Consider the following 18,323-nt stretch of genomic DNA (forward strand, 5'->3'; position numbering starts at 1 on the left):
ACAATTCCGTACTTAGTACTTGTCGGGTATTCAGATTCCAACTGGATAATTTTGGCTCTGTTACGAGGGACAAGCCAATTTGGTTGCTTAGAGTTACTACAAAGGAGAAGGTTATGAAGATGATGGAAACAGAATCTTCAAGTTCAGGACTCTACATCTTAGGGGACTCAACGACCTTCATGATTAAACTAAAGCACCATTGACGAGACGTTGGTTCAGGATATTACAGTGAGCTAGAAGATAAAGCTTCATACAACATTTCAAGGACTTTGAAGTTGCAGATCCAACGGAATTTGTATATCTCTTTTGTGGCACCCTCCAAACCCGGGTCAGAAGTTTGGGGTCCACATCTCAACATAAACCTGTAATTAATGATATAATATATATAGTGACCCTTCACTGTCCTTGGATCGCAACAGGTTAAAGTATAAAACAAGCCACAACACAACTTTAATTATTACAAACCCAATCCCAAAATAAAAACTTAAATCTTACAAGCTTACACGCCATTTGTGTCTCGTTATTCAAACTAGTACATATATGAAAAGCCAGGTGCTGCTGATAGCTCTCTTCATCTCCTAGCCTGGAATCCTGACCTTACTACTAGCCTGAGGGTCATCGTTACCAACTTTCTCTGCCTTCACTGGAAAGAACATAAAATACCGCAAGAGTGAGCTAACCAGCTCAGCAAGTATAACAATATCAATTTAAAATATTAATCATAAGCTGAAGGAAACCAGTGTCTCAAGGAATCAATCTCAATACCAAGATTTGTTTTTAGAACATTGATTAGAATTGGATATTAAATTTATTTTTAAAAATCAAAGGTTAGGCTGCTGATCAGTCAGACACTAACCCCGAGCAGGTCCCACCATGCTCGTTTATTGGATCCAAGGCACACATTGGCCTAAAGTGACCACTCATCTGGTCTGACCATTCATCTGGTCCAAGTTTAGAAAACTATCCAATTCTATCACAATCAAGATGATCAACAATATTATTCAATAAAATAAGAACATCAATATCATAAATAAATTTTGAAGCAGAAGCAACTATTATTCAAAGTGTCTCAAATGGATCTCAAAGGAGAAATGAGAATTATCTTCATGGTTTTAGCAAAGAATCAGATATTGCCTTATAGGATGGCAAAGCACGTCAAAGTTTCGTGTTTACATGAAGGAGGGTTCTAGGTTCACAAAAGAATCCAAGTATAAATGAATACTGTTAAGATCAGGAAACTGGAGTTTATGGAAAGAATCAATCAACTGTAAGTTATATGTCATAACAGATGTTATTTGGGGTCGTTCAACTGGTTACGGTCTGAAATAAAAGTGATTGATAACTGGTTGAGGTATCGAGAGTATATTTTTGAAATGAAATTAGGTTGTTATGGTAATCATTTAGAAGTTTTAAAGATGGAAGGTTTACAATTGAAATAAGTTTCGTAGCAGGTATCAAAGAATCGGTCAAAGGTTCAAGAATCAATAAGGTAAGTAATCCATAATATAGTTCAAGAAATCTGGTTGAAGGTTCAAGAATCAATAGGATAAATAATCCATAAAATAGTTCAAGAAATTTGGTTGAAGGTTCAAGAATCAATAGGATAAATAATCCATGCGATAATTCAATAGGTCACAGGACTTCATCAGAAAGTTCACTAAATAATCACAACAGATACAACATATAATTGAAGGAAAGTCTGAGGGAACTTGCCTTATATAGCTGATCTCAAGTTTCAACTACGCTTGCTCGCTATACTACTCTATCACCACTTGCTTTCCCTTCCTACGTCTCGCTTCTTCTGCTAATCACAACAATTCTTTATCAATATATGATCTCATACTATTCTTATCATCCTTTATTCGAAACGAGCTTCTATCTACCCTTCGTTTCACCCAAATCCGATTTACGGATCAAAAGATATGTCAAACACAATTTTATATCAATCACGTAAATACATCACATGTCAATCAGATAGCACATAGCTCATATCACATAAAATATTTAATAAAATATATTTTTCAAAAGAGGTTTGAAGTCAAACAGACTTTTCTGGTATTTATTAAGAATTTTTAAACATTTTTCGGAATTAAAACGGTCAAAGAATCATTTTATAAATAAATAATCCATTTCTGGATACTCGAAATCAAGTCCGAAATCATTTGAAATCAATTAACGAGCTTCAATCATATTTTAGAATAATATTTTAAAGCTCGAAACTATTTTTCGGAATTTTAAAATCATTTAAAAATATTTAAAATCATTAAATCCAATTAATAAATCAATTAAAATCAATTAATAATTAATTAAAACAATTAATCAATTAATAATTAAATTAATTGACTAACTATAATAATTAATTACTAATTAAAATTAATTAATAAATTAAATCAGATTTATTTTTGAATTAATAAATAATTAAAAACAATTTTTGAAATTAAAATAAATGATTTTCGAAATTAAATTTAAATCAAAAATCATTTTTTTAAACTTTTAAAAAAAATCCAGGGTTTGAATTGCAAGTTTTGAAAACTACAGGGTTTGATTTGCAACTTTGGAAACTTCAGGGGTCTAAATGTCAAAAATGAAACTGGGGTGGCTAAACTTCACCACCTCCAAAAGTCCAGGGGCCAAACTGCAATTTTGCAGCCGCCGCCCCTGGCTTCGCCGGAGGTGGCGATTCCGGCCACCAATAGCCTCCAAATGGTGCAGATATGGAGTATCAAGCCTCCCCAACTCATCCATACAATCGATTTCACCAGAAACGGCCGGAATCGACCGTAATCGATCGAAGAAACTCGCCGTCGCCGGCGAGTTTTCTTTGAATCGATTCGTTCGATTCACGAACCTCAGCTAAGATTTGAAGCTATGTACACGTTCCTGAGATCACAACCAACATGATGGTATCATCCAATTTCACTTCTACCTCCTAGATTAAATAACCCTAATTTCCAATTGAAAACATTCATCGCGCACATAAACCCTAATTCCTGATTTCGAAGATTAAACCTCAAATTGAACACGTTATTGAACTCCAAGTCAAGCATATGATATACCAAAATGATCAGGAGAAGATTATCTACAACATACAATCATCAAAACATATAAACAACTTCAAAATCAAAAATCTCTAATTTAAATTAAATGACTTCGAATTTAAAACCTTAAATCTCTCCTCACCTGCGAATTTCTTGATGTTTTTGATGACCCAATCAGATTCTACTCCTCAAAACCTTCGATTTGAGTACTTGAACGCCAAAATCGGAGTCCGATAACACTTCCAAATCCTTGTTTGAATCTCAAGAACGCGATAAACTCTCTCGGGAATTTCTCGGTTTTAACTAGTTTTATGATTTTCGTAATGAAATAAAGTACGGTTAAGTATATTTATACTTATGAATAATTAGTACCCCTTTGGATCATATATAGCATGAAAATACAATGTTTAATAGCTTTATACTAATAAAACGGGTCCAATTGGTACCGGTTTTCGAGATAATCATCAAAACGGGGCTTTTTAATTCGTCATTAGTACGCGGGTCCCACCGTCATTATGACAAGATAAGGATAAGTATAAAATATCTAGTTTCACGTTTATCGATACAACCGGATAATTATCGAATACCGAAAGATTCCGCCGGACCGGCTCCGGAACAAACCGTACTCCGGATCGAAAAAGTCAAAACATGAAAAGTGTCCGGAATGGTCAAATTAAGCTAAAGGTGAATTTTGTTGAAATTTTCGGGAAGTAAAATCTCGGTACCGTTACAGGTTGACGGTTTTTCGGAAAATCAAAATAATTAGTGATTAATTAAAATATACATAATTAAATCCATAAATCAAATATAAAATCATCTGACAATACATAAATCGATATGAACATATCTAAATAAACTATATTTTGTACTGAACATATAAAAATTGATATTACTCAAATTTAATCAAAAATACTTAACTAAATTAATAGAACAGAAACCAATTAATTCACAGAAATTCATATAAAATTCATATAATATTCATTAATCATCCAGATAATTACACGGATAATCCCAGATGTTACATCCTTCCCCCCTTAAAAGGATTCTGTCCTCAGAATCGCTTAAGTAAACAAATGAGGGTACTTTTCACGCATATCACTTTCTAATTCCCAGGTTGACTCTTCAACCTTCGGGTTTCTCCACAGTACCCTTACTAAGTTAACTACCTTGTTTCTTAACACCTTCTCTCTCCTATCCAAGATTTCCATTGGCCTTTCTACATATGATAAATCTGCCTCGAGTTCTATCGGCTCATACTCTATCACATGTTTCGAATCTGGATTATACTTCTTAAGCATCGATACATGAAAGACGTTATGGATGTGCTCCATGTGCGGGGGTAACGCCAATTCGTACGCTACTTTGCCTACACGTCTCAAGATTTCAAATGGCCCTACGTATCGGGGACTTAGCTTGCCTTTCTTTCCGAATCTGGATAGTCCTTTCCATGGTGACACCTTCAGTAACACTGCTTCTCCGTCTTCAAATTCTACGTCCTTCCGGAATTGATCTGCATAATTTCGTTGACGACTCTGTGCTGCAATTAGTCGTTTCTGAATAATTTCAACGACTTCCTTTGTTTGTTGTACTAATTCCGGTCCCAATACCTTGCGTTCTCCGACTTCATCCCAATATACTGGTGATCGACATTTGCGTCCGTAAAGAGCTTCATAAGGAGGCATCCCAATACTTGCGTGATAACTATTATTGTATGCAAATTCCACCAAAGGTAGATGCTCGTCCCAATTGCCTTTGAAATCGATTGCACAAACACGTAGCATGTCCTCGATCGTCTGAATAGTTCTCTCACTTTGGCCGTCTGTTTGTGGATGATATGCCGTACTCATTTTTAATTTAGTGCCCAAACATTCTTGAAAACTTTTCCAAAATCTCGAATTGAATCGTGGATCTCTATCTGATACAATGGATACGGGGACTCCATGACGAACTACAATCTCTTTCAGGTACATATGGACTAATTTATCCAAAGAGAATCTCTCATTAATTGGAAGAAAATGAGCTGACTTGGTTAGTCTGTCCACTATAACCCAAATGGCATCATGGTTTGCTTTAGTCCTTGGTAATCCTACAATAAAATCCATAGCAATATGTTCCCACTTCCATTCTGGAATCTCTAAAGGTTGCAATAATCCACTTGGTCTTTGGTGTTCTGCTTTCACTCTTTGACACGTATAGCATTTACTCACCCATTCTGCAATCTCTCTTTTCATGTCTGGCCACCAATAGTTCTTCTTTAAATCTCTATACATCTTAGTGCTGCCTGGATGAATTGAATATTTAGAATTGTGTGCTTCCTGCAATATGTCATTCTTTAACTCTGTCACCGGGGGAATCCATATCCTGGAAGAAAATCTAAAAATCCCTTGATCATCTTTCTGTGTACATAACTCTTCTCCTACTAACTTGTTTACATCCTGATCCATTACCTCTTCCTGGCACTTCTTAATCTTTTCTAATAGCTCTGGTTGAAAGGTCATGGTATACACCGCTATCTCTGTTGGTTCATGAATTCTTACCTCGATTTCCAACTTCTGAAACTCTTTATATAATTCCTCTGGCACAGTCAATACGTTTAACCTCTCCTTTCTACTTAAAGCATCTGCTACAACATTGGCTTTTCCTGGATGATACTTAATCGTACAATCATAATCCTTAATCAACTCTAGCCATCTCCTTTGTCTCATGTTAAGCTCCTTCTGGGTAAAGATATACTTCAAACTTTTATGATCTGTATAAATCTCACATTTTTCTCCGTACAGATAGTGTCTCCATATTTTCAATGCAAATACAATAGCTACTAACTCCAAGTCATGAGTAGGGTATTTCTGTTCATGAGGTTTCAGTTGTCTAGACGCATACGCAATAACTTTATCATGTTGCATCAATACACATCCTAATCCCTTATAAGAGGCATCACTATAAATCACAAAATTCCCTTGATCATCTGGAAGGGACAATACTGGTGCTGACACTAATCTCTTCTTCAATTCCTGAAAACTTTCCTCACACTTCTCATTCCATATGAACTTTTCATTCTTTCTAGTTAACTTAGTCAATGGGGTTGCAATTCTCGAGAAATCCTGTACGAACCTTCTATAATAACCTGCTAACCCCAAGAAACTTCTGATCTCTGTGGGGGTCTTTGGTCTTTCCCAATTCATTATAGCTTCAATCTTCGCTGGATCTACCTTGATTCCTTCACGACTCACTATGTGTCCTAGAAATTGAACTTCTTGTAACCAAAATTCACATTTAGAAAACTTTGCATACAGCTTCTCCTTTCTTAATATCTCTAAGGCTGTTCTTAAATGTTCTGCATGCTCCTCAGCTGTCTTAGAATATATCAGAATATCATCTATAAAAACAATCACAAACTTGTCCAAATACTTCTTAAAGACTCTATTCATTAAATCCATAAAAGCTGCTGGTGCATTCGTTAATCCAAAAGCCATTACTAAAAATTCATAATGACCGTACCTTGTTCTAAAAGCTGTTTTAGGTATATCTTCAGATTTGATTTTGAGCTGATGGTATCCCGACCTAAGGTCAATCTTAGAAAAATACTCTGCTCCTTTCAACTGGTCAAACAAGTCGTCAATACGAGGTAAAGGATATTTATTCTTGATGGTAAGCTTATTAAGCTCTCTGTAATCTATACATAACCTCATACTTCCATCTTTCTTCTTTACAAACAACACTGGTGCTCCCCATGGGGATACACTAGGTCTAATCACTCCTTTTTCCAATAACTCTTGTAATTGTTTTGCCAATTCTTTCATCTCTACTGGTGCCATCCTATACGGGGCTTTGGATATTGGCTCCGCTCCAGGTGCTAAGTCAATTGCAAATTCTATCTCTCTATCTGGGGGAAGTCCTGGTAACTCATCCGGAAACACGTCTGGAAATTCATTCACTACAGGGATATTTTCAAGTTTTACTGGTTCCTGACTTTTATCAATTACATAAGCAATATAGGCTTCGCATCCTTGTCGTAACATCCTCTTGGCTTGGATCATGGTTAAAAACTTCTTTACTTGCTTTTGTCCTCTAAACGTTATTACCCCATGGTCTGGTGCCATTAGTATTACTTTCTTATTTTTACAATCTATCTGCGCCCTATATTTAGACAACCAATCCATCCCTAAGATTACATCAAACTCCCCCAACTTGAAAGGTATCAAGTCGGCACAAAACTTATTTCCTAAAATCTCAATTTCACAATCAGGGCAAACTCGATTAACGGAGACACGATCCTGATTAGCTAGTTCTACATTCATAACCTCATTCAACAATTCAACCGGACAATTCAACTTATCAACAAAAGCTTGAGAAATAAATGATCTAGTAGCTCCGGAATCAATTAACACCTTGGCATTTATAGAGTTTACATTAAGCGTACCTGTCACCACATCGGCATCCTGAATAGCATCTTTCACTGACATATCAAAGACTCTTGCCCTAGGAGGTTCATTCACTTCTGGAACAGTTCCCATGATTCTAAGTGCATTGCTAACAGGGGCTGGTGTCTTGCAGTCCTTAGCCATATGTCCTGGCTTTCCACATTTAAAACATGTATATCCTATAGCTGGAGTCTTACTTGTTGAGCCTCTATTGGTCTGATCCTTTATTGCTGGCTGGTTCTGACATTCTCTAGAGTAGTGTCCTTTCTGGTTGCATTTAAAACATACCACATTCAGTTTGTTACATACTCCTCCATGTCTCTTGCCACACGTTTGACATTCTGGCATTGAAGACCTTTGCCGATTGGCCTGACTTCCCGTAAGAAAACGTCCTCCTTGTCCACCACTACCTATTTTCTTAAAATTAGGATTTCCTCCTACTTGAAACTTCCCTTTCTTCTGGAACCTCCCTTGATGAGATAATCCTCCTCTATTGTCTGGCTTTCTCTTCTTATCCTCTTTAGACTTCTGAAACAACTCATTCTCAGCCTCCGCAATCATTGCTTTCTCAACCACTGCCGCATACGTCTCTAATTGCAAAATAGCTAACTTGCTTCTAATCCAAGGCTTTAGACCTTGTTGGAACCTTTTTGCTTTCTGCCTATCTGTCTCTACATAAGTTGGCACAAACCTAGCCAATTCCGCAAACTTATTCTCATATTCCACCACAGACATATTTCCTTGTTTCAACTCTAAAAAGTTCAACTCCATTTGATCTTGAAGAAACCTAGGAAAATACTTTTCTAAAAACAATTCCTTAAACCTCTCCCAAGTCATCTCAACTGTACCTTCCATATTCTTCACTGATTCCCACCAATACGTTGCTTCATTCTTTAAGTAATGACTAGCAAACTTTGTTTTCTGGTCCTCACTTGCTGGAACTAATTCAAAACACTTTTCCATTTCTTTTAACCATGTTTGGGCTGCAACAGGATCTGCTGAGCCCTTAAACTCTGGAGGATTAACTGCCTGAAAAGTTTTAAAAGTTACCCTAGGATTCTCTTGATGTTGCTGTTGTCGGGTAAGATGAGCAGTTTGTTGAGCCAAAATTTGAATTAATTGGGCCACAGCAGGATCTACTGGGCCTATGTTGACATTCTGGTTATCATTGTTATCATTGATGCTGTTGGTGCCTTCAGGATCACTGTTGGCACGAGTATGTCTTGTTGGAGGCATTCTGTAAAGAAGAAACAATTTACTTAGTCGTTTTAAATCAAATTCTCTTTTTATAGAAGGTTTTTAAGAAAACAGAATTATACATTTTTGAAAACATTTTTGAGATTGTTTAACTAAATAAATTGCATGCTTCTTTACAGAATGTAAAACATTGAAAGAAAGATTGTAATACTATCACAAGAGTTTATGATTGGTACTGAAAGTAAAGTAAAGTAAAACAAGTGCGATAAAGTAAAGGACAAGACTGTAAAGTAAAAGATGCTGATATATATAAGTCAGTGCTGGAGATACAAGCGTCAAGCGCTTTATCAAAAGTAAAGTACAACAACAGCAACAGCAAGGCTATCCTCTAGTCCGCTCGGCTAGTCTATATATACATGTCAAAATCTGCCGACAACCACAGCAACATACATATCATCTAGTCAGCTCCGCTAGTCTATATACATGACAAAATCTGCTGACCTGATTCAACTACTCACTACACACTGCATCATACACACTACTCACTACAACACTGACCATCTCCCACACATGATATACTCCAGACCTATGGAAAGTCTGGTCCTCCAATAACCTCTAGCTGCTCCAAGACCCAACGAGCCCAGTCTATAATATCCCCAGGGGTACCAAACTCCGAAGTAGCTCCATGTAGTCTCGCTGCTGCAATCCTCCGGAAGACAAAGATATTCTCTCTCAACTGTCGCTCTCCCCTGTTAGGATCTAGATTCTGCATCGCCTGTGTCAACTCTCCAATCTGGCCCAACAACTCATCTCTCTCCATCAAGAGTGCCTGATAGTAATGATAGGGTACTGAAAGAGGGGAACACGGATAAGAGGGTCCGACACCTGAAAATCCCGAAGACTCATGCTCTGGTGGAGATCCACGGATAGGAGGTCGTATAATGGGAGCAGGTGGGGGCATCTCAGGTGCAGGTGGGGGTATAGCCCTAGGCGGTACAGCTGCAATAGGGGTCTGTCCACTACGAGGGTATCCAGGTGGACGTGAAGGTCCAGCTACAGGTGGGGGTGTAAGTGCCCTGGGTGGGGATATAGGTACAACTCCTGGACGGGGTGGAAGTCCCTCAACCGTCGACTCTGAGTGATCAGAATGAACCGGGGTACTGGGGCCTGACATACCTGATAGTCTGAGAATCAACATAAACAAACACGTATGAGCATCTACATCCACTACCAACATCAACCCTAAATCTATTACGAATAATCCTCAACCCCTCAACGTTCTATCTACCTATCACTCATTTCTAATCCTAAACTTCTACCCAACCTAACAATCTAGGCTTGTTTCATTGACTTAAACCTGTCGCTCTGATACCAACCTGTGGCACCCTCCAAACCCGGGTCAGAAGTTTGGGGTCCACATCTCAACATAAACCTGTAATTAATGATATAATATATATAGTGACCCTTCACTGTCCTTGGATCGCAACAGGTTAAAGTATAAAACAAGCCACAACACAACTTTAATTATTACAAACCCAATCCCAAAATAAAAACTTAAATCTTACAAGCTTACACGCCATTTGTGTCTCGTTATTCAAACTAGTACATATATGAAAAGCCAGGTGCTGCTGATAGCTCTCTTCATCTCCTAGCCTGGAATCCTGACCTTACTACTAGCCTGAGGGTCATCGTTACCAACTTTCTCTGCCTTCACTGGAAAGAACATAAAATACCGCAAGAGTGAGCTAACCAGCTCAGCAAGTATAACAATATCAATTTAAAATATTAATCATAAGCTGAAGGAAACCAGTGTCTCAAGGAATCAATCTCAATACCAAGATTTGTTTTTAGAACATTGATTAGAATTGGATATTAAATTTATTTTTAAAAATCAAAGGTTAGGCTGCTGATCAGTCAGACACTAACCCCGAGCAGGTCCCACCATGCTCGTTTATTGGATCCAAGGCACACATTGGCCTAAAGTGACCACTCATCTGGTCTGACCATTCATCTGGTCCAAGTTTAGAAAACTATCCAATTCTATCACAATCAAGATGATCAACAATATTATTCAATAAAATAAGAACATCAATATCATAAATAAATTTTGAAGCAGAAGCAACTATTATTCAAAGTGTCTCAAATGGATCTCAAAGGAGAAATGAGAATTATCTTCATGGTTTTAGCAAAGAATCAGATATTGCCTTATAGGATGGCAAAGCACGTCAAAGTTTCGTGTTTACATGAAGGAGGGTTCTAGGTTCACAAAAGAATCCAAGTATAAATGAATACTGTTAAGATCAGGAAACTGGAGTTTATGGAAAGAATCAATCAACTGTAAGTTATATGTCATAACAGATGTTATTTGGGGTCGTTCAACTGGTTACGGTCTGAAATAAAAGTGATTGATAACTGGTTGAGGTATCGAGAGTATATTTTTGAAATGAAATTAGGTTGTTATGGTAATCATTTAGAAGTTTTAAAGATGGAAGGTTTACAATTGAAATAAGTTTCGTAGCAGGTATCAAAGAATCGGTCAAAGGTTCAAGAATCAATAAGGTAAGTAATCCATAATATAGTTCAAGAAATCTGGTTGAAGGTTCAAGAATCAATAGGATAAATAATCCATAAAATAGTTCAAGAAATTTGGTTGAAGGTTCAAGAATCAATAGGATAAATAATCCATGCGATAATTCAATAGGTCACAGGACTTCATCAGAAAGTTCACTAAATAATCACAACAGATACAACATATAATTGAAGGAAAGTCTGAGGGAACTTGCCTTATATAGCTGATCTCAAGTTTCAACTACGCTTGCTCGCTATACTACTCTATCACCACTTGCTTTCCCTTCCTACGTCTCGCTTCTTCTGCTAATCACAACAATTCTTTATCAATATATGATCTCATACTATTCTTATCATCCTTTATTCGAAACGAGCTTCTATCTACCCTTCGTTTCACCCAAATCCGATTTACGGATCAAAAGATATGTCAAACACAATTTTATATCAATCACGTAAATACATCACATGTCAATCAGATAGCACATAGCTCATATCACATAAAATATTTAATAAAATATATTTTTCAAAAGAGGTTTGAAGTCAAACAGACTTTTCTGGTATTTATTAAGAATTTTTAAACATTTTTCGGAATTAAAACGGTCAAAGAATCATTTTATAAATAAATAATCCATTTCTGGATACTCGAAATCAAGTCCGAAATCATTTGAAATCAATTAACGAGCTTCAATCATATTTTAGAATAATATTTTAAAGCTCGAAACTATTTTTCGGAATTTTAAAATCATTTAAAAATATTTAAAATCATTAAATCCAATTAATAAATCAATTAAAATCAATTAATAATTAATTAAAACAATTAATCAATTAATAATTAAATTAATTGACTAACTATAATAATTAATTACTAATTAAAATTAATTAATAAATTAAATCAGATTTATTTTTGAATTAATAAATAATTAAAAACAATTTTTGAAATTAAAATAAATGATTTTCGAAATTAAATTTAAATCAAAAATCATTTTTTTAAACTTTTAAAAAAAATCCAGGGTTTGAATTGCAAGTTTTGAAAACTACAGGGTTTGATTTGCAACTTTGGAAACTTCAGGGGTCTAAATGTCAAAAATGAAACTGGGGTGGCTAAACTTCACCACCTCCAAAAGTCCAGGGGCCAAACTGCAATTTTGCAGCCGCCGCCCCTGGCTTCGCCGGAGGTGGCGATTCCGGCCACCAATAGCCTCCAAATGGTGCAGATATGGAGTATCAAGCCTCCCCAACTCATCCATACAATCGATTTCACCAGAAACGGCCGGAATCGACCGTAATCGATCGAAGAAACTCGCCGTCGCCGGCGAGTTTTCTTTGAATCGATTCGTTCGATTCACGAACCTCAGCTAAGATTTGAAGCTATGTACACGTTCCTGAGATCACAACCAACATGATGGTATCATCCAATTTCACTTCTACCTCCTAGATTAAATAACCCTAATTTCCAATTGAAAACATTCATCGCGCACATAAACCCTAATTCCTGATTTCGAAGATTAAACCTCAAATTGAACACGTTATTGAACTCCAAGTCAAGCATATGATATACCAAAATGATCAGGAGAAGATTATCTACAACATACAATCATCAAAACATATAAACAACTTCAAAATCAAAAATCTCTAATTTAAATTAAATGACTTCGAATTTAAAACCTTAAATCTCTCCTCACCTGCGAATTTCTTGATGTTTTTGATGACCCAATCAGATTCTACTCCTCAAAACCTTCGATTTGAGTACTTGAACGCCAAAATCGGAGTCCGATAACACTTCCAAATCCTTGTTTGAATCTCAAGAACGCGATAAACTCTCTCGGGAATTTCTCGGTTTTAACTAGTTTTATGATTTTCGTAATGAAATAAAGTACGGTTAAGTATATTTATACTTATGAATAATTAGTACCCCTTTGGATCATATATAGCATGAAAATACAATGTTTAATAGCTTTATACTAATAAAACGGGTCCAATTGGTACCGGTTTTCGAGATAATCATCAAAACGGGGCTTTTTAATTCGTCATTAGTACGCGGGTCCCACCGTCATTATGACAAGATAAGGATAAGTATAAAATATCTAGTTTCACGTTTATCGATACAACCGGATAATTATCGAATACCGAAAGATTCCGCCGGACCGGCTCCGGAACAAACCGTACTCCGGATCGAAAAAGTCAAAACATGAAAAGTGTCCGGAATGGTCAAATTAAGCTAAAGGTGAATTTTGTTGAAATTTTCGGGAAGTAAAATCTCGGTACCGTTACAGGTTGACGGTTTTTCGGAAAATCAAAATAATTAGTGATTAATTAAAATATACATAATTAAATCCATAAATCAAATATAAAATCATCTGACAATACATAAATCGATATGAACATATCTAAATAAACTATATTTTGTACTGAACATATAAAAATTGATATTACTCAAATTTAATCAAAAATACTTAACTAAATTAATAGAACAGAAACCAATTAATTCACAGAAATTCATATAAAATTCATATAATATTCATTAATCATCCAGATAATTACACGGATAATCCCAGATGTTACATCTTTCCTCATCAGCTCTCTATGAGTTACTCTCCAAGACCTGATGATCGTCATGAACATGGTATGACTTTTGACTAGCATATATTATTTTAAATATCTGTTTGCTAGAGTCATATTTGGTATCCAAATTATTACCTCTCATGATACAAGGCACACACAATACAACTATTTGTGCTGTGATACCATGATTATATTATATGTGGACTAACGTCACTTGTGCAAGATAATTGCTAAGTGAATGCAGATTAGTGATAAGATGAGTTTGTTGGAAAGTTGCAATTCTTTATGGTCTACTAGTTAGCCTAAAGAATGATGGCAATAAAAGGAAGCCAAGGATCTTTTGAATATGCGCATTTTGGAAGATTCTAGACCTGCCATGACTTATGCCAACAACCACTGGACTTGATCAGAACAAGAAAGGTACATCAACTGAAATGTCAAGTCTCAGAGGTATTCAACTCATCATTTTACTTAACTGCAAGTAGATCACATACTATATTTTCTATAAGGTATTACTTCCTTCATGAGCATGTATATCGTATTTCTTGAATGAATTCATGAGTATTAAAATTGTCTATACATAGGACTTGTGAATTTATTTAAAATCCAGTACCTCGTGCTTTTTGCTATTATATGTGATTGCCATGTTTATTGTTTTGCATGCTTAGATGGTGATTATATGTTTTAGCATGAGTGTTTGTTATTTCAAATTATTTAAATTATGGTGCATGACAATTAAGTGACTTATTTGTTCATGATTTAAATGATTAGAGATGACATGAAGCATGACTTAATTATGTTATTTTTCTTGATCTATACCTCTTCAACAATTGGTATCTAGTAGAGAACTTTGTCATAATCTAGTCGTGATATATCTATATTTGTGAACATACTTAGGATTATTTTCTAGGTTGAATTCATTTTTATAGGTATAAAATCTGAAGCATGACTTATTTGTTTCCAGACTTGTGACTTGTATCAGTAATTGGTATCTGGTTAGAATCTAGTTAGAATTTAGTCATGATATACTAGTATTTGTGGAGTTACTTAGATTCTCTCTAGGCTGAATCCATTTATATTAGTGTATATATGTGAAGCATAGCTATTTGTGTTAGATATTTGATGATTTATTAATTGGTATTTTATTTCATGTCTAACTGCATATAGGTGTGATACTTTTAGTGTTAGTGATATTTTGCATGCTTATATGTAGATCACTAATATTAATTGTTAATATTTTCTGCGAGGAGTTGTGTGAGTTTACTTGTACTCAATGCTTACATGTATAGGACTTGTGACCTTTTCTTCAACTTTCCCTCGGGCTTGCGAATATCTTTGTATGATTGTCACGATTTTAGTTGTTATATGCTCATCTGATAATCATATGATATTGCGTAGGTAATTATTATTTTATCTTAGTTAAATTGTGATCCATGACAATTATATGCTTATTTGTTTCATGATTGACTTTGATAGAATAATAGAAGCATGATTGATTCATTTTTGAAATATTTGATTGGTATCTTTTCTTGATGCTTTATTGATGTTTTATTTGTGAATTGATTGTGATGTATTGGCACTGGTGAAATATTGTTGCATATTTCTTAAAACCACTAGTGCTAATATATTTTAGGTGTTTAATATTCTGAGTACAAGGGAGACAACATAATCTTTATTCTGTCTCATATTTATGTTCTGGAGTGGTGAGTTTCTTCAAAGAAATTTTCTTATCAATTGATTTCAACAATTGGTATCCACTACTTTATTTCATAAATATTTCTTAGAATATTTTGCATCTATATATGTAGCTTCATAGGACGAGACATTGATTATCTTGTATTTGTGTACTTGGTGATCTTTGTCACTTACAGCGTCTGTTTTGACGATGTGCTAGTATGATGCCTTTTTACTAATTATTATGATGAGTGCTTTATACACTGTAGCGCATAAATTTTCTTGTTTCCTTTTTAAATTGTAGTGAGAAACAAGAGTCTGTGTCTTTTTCAAAGACAAGTTCATTTAAAACTTTTATGCATAGATTCAGACTCTCGTACTCAAACAAGTTTTTAATGGAAAACTTTGATTCTTTCATCGGTTGTGATTGTCATTCTTTATGAAAATCATTTTACAGTCACAACTGATTCATTTTTCTTCAAAAGATTAAATGCAATTGCTTTCATTCAAAATCATAGATTTTCTAAAATGCATTTATATCTCTTTCTGTTCTTCGGAACTTAATCAGCCTCTTGGCTTTCCTAGATAGTCATATGGTTGAAAACCAACAATCTTTATCCCAGACTATAAAACCAAATTCAGAACACATCCCAACTTTCCCCCTGGAGTGATAAGGAACTTATTAGACTAGAGGTCAATGAGGGAGAAACTGTACTTGTTGCAGCAAATAAGGATGTGAGGGATAGTGTACCCACAGCTCTACCTCTCAAGAAGAAAAGGTGTTTTTGAACTTGAGGTAACTGTTGCTCATCTGTATTCTCTCAAAAGAATATAGAGCTGAAAAGGCAATAAAACAGTCTCTGGAATCATTCTCTCAACAGGATGAGTCCATTGAAATTCGCTCGTCAGCCAGAGCATCTTGTATTGAGTCAAGCACATCATCAGTAATCACTCTGATGAAGAGCCTAAACAGAAAATCTTATGGACACAATACAAGAGAGTGCACAGTAAGGTTAAAGGTTTTGTTCCAGAAGCAACTTCTTCATTTACCATTTTACGGTAAATAAGATGGTTGATGCCTTTACAGGTGTAAGGAGGAAACGAGGATCTCAATTGCCAAATCTTCAGGATTCTCGTCTCCCTCCCCAGATAAGAACAGATCTGGATCCAATCGGAATGGATTTCCTATTTATAGGAGATCGGCAACTCTCTGACTATGAGTCAATTTATTGATGAGTCGGTTGAGGATAGGGGATTTACGAAACCCCATTGCACCGCCAGTGACCTCTCTTGAAGGGGCTATGGTGACTTTCTCATGCAGGTACAGAAGACCATACTTTGAGTACTGAGAGAAACACTATGAGCCAAACACTAAGAGTTAAACACTTGGTGAGATTCTGAGAAGAACCAGTGAGATATCTGAACGAGAAATATGTGAGCATGAGTGAGTGCAAACACATAGGAAATTGAGAAGAGTGAAACACTTGTGAGGTACATATTATAATATTTAGTATCAAAAACTCACATGTTGTTGAAAGAATTGACGGAAGCAACTACGGTTCATTCCATTTCATGGTGTGAACTTGTGGTTGATGATTCTCTTGAATCAAGTGTCTTCACAGACATTGAGGAGGACTTAGGCCTTTGCCATAATTAAGCCTTTGTCTAACCTCCCAGAGCAAACAACTCTGGATCCTTAATTGGATAAGCCACTTAGTGGTTGGCAACTTGTGGACCATGATTCGGATTTATCTGAGGAGTCTACAGGGACTGGGAATTACGAACTCCCATTGCACCACCGGTGACCCCCTTTAAGGGTGGCTAAGGTGATTTTCTTGCAGGTACTCAGCATTTTGGAAGCTCAGTATTTGTGTGGAGGGATACACTTACAGAACTCGTGAGTGACACCCTTACCCAAAAACCGAGAGAAATTTGAGTGTTGAGTGATACACCTGCAGAACATTTTAGTGAGACACCTACTAATTACCAAATTTATACCTAAAGACAAAGTGGATGTTGTTACTTGAATGTTAGTTTTACTCATTACTTTTCCGTTTGGAACCTATTCTTTCAGCATAGGGACCAACCCAATCAAAGTAAACCCTTCTTCTGAACTCTTTCTTCGACCCCAGCTTTAGCGTTGTTTAGTTCTCTATGGGGAGATTATCTTTTGGTACAGGAAGTATTGTACACGTTCCTTGACCTATTTGATACCACATATCCTCGGAGGATTCCACAACTAAGGGGGAGAATATATTTAGGGGGAGAATGTATGGAGAATATATGAAAAGGGGAAGAAAAAGTAAGTTAGCTTTCTTCTATTGTCTACAACTAAGGGGGATTAAACTACTCTTTAGCTGTGTACTACTGAGGGGGAGATTCTTCTTCAACTAAGGAGGAGGATTGATCTTTCATCTAAGGGGAGATAGCTACTTATCACCAAGGGGAACCTGATCAAGGTAACGGGAGGAGAAGTATAAGGTGATACATCTATTTTTCAGTAAGTGGTAGACAGGAACTTATTCATTACCACTGGAGAATTCAATGAAGCTGCTGATTATTCTTTGCATAATGGAATGTTCTGAATTCTCTTCAAGACAGACTATGAGGATTATCTGGCAGGTAAGCAAAAACCAGAGAAATAAAGGTGATATGCACATCTGTTATTTCTATTCATGAAATCTGGAAATGTATTATATAATCCAGAAACTTTGTAGCATTATTTACTAGTCCAGGACTTTACTTTTTCTAGTGTTAGTTGAGTTATCCTCCAGAGGATTTGCTTGTTATGATTAACAAACAAATAGGGGGAGATTGTAAGTCTAAATGTAAAGACAACCCTATCTGTTACATAGGGATGATA

General features: G+C 35.9%; 2 long non-coding RNA genes across 2 annotated transcripts; both read right to left on the minus strand.

Annotated features, from left to right (window-relative positions):
* Positions 1-476: 476 nt before the first annotated feature.
* Positions 477-3,298, minus strand: LOC135148049 (uncharacterized). Its single transcript, XR_010285902.1, has 3 exons — positions 3,181-3,298; positions 1,710-1,801; positions 477-634 (listed from the first exon to the last, which is right to left on the minus strand). It is a non-coding gene; the product is annotated as an uncharacterized LOC135148049 (long non-coding RNA).
* Positions 3,299-10,202: 6,904 nt separating this feature from the next.
* Positions 10,203-13,024, minus strand: LOC135148058 (uncharacterized). Its single transcript, XR_010285928.1, has 3 exons — positions 12,907-13,024; positions 11,436-11,527; positions 10,203-10,360 (listed from the first exon to the last, which is right to left on the minus strand). It is a non-coding gene; the product is annotated as an uncharacterized LOC135148058 (long non-coding RNA).
* Positions 13,025-18,323: the final 5,299 nt, after the last annotated feature.

The sequence above is a fragment of the Daucus carota genome, chromosome 7, assembly GCF_001625215.2.
Source record: "Daucus carota subsp. sativus chromosome 7, DH1 v3.0, whole genome shotgun sequence".
NCBI lineage: Eukaryota > Viridiplantae > Streptophyta > Magnoliopsida > Apiales > Apiaceae > Daucus > Daucus carota.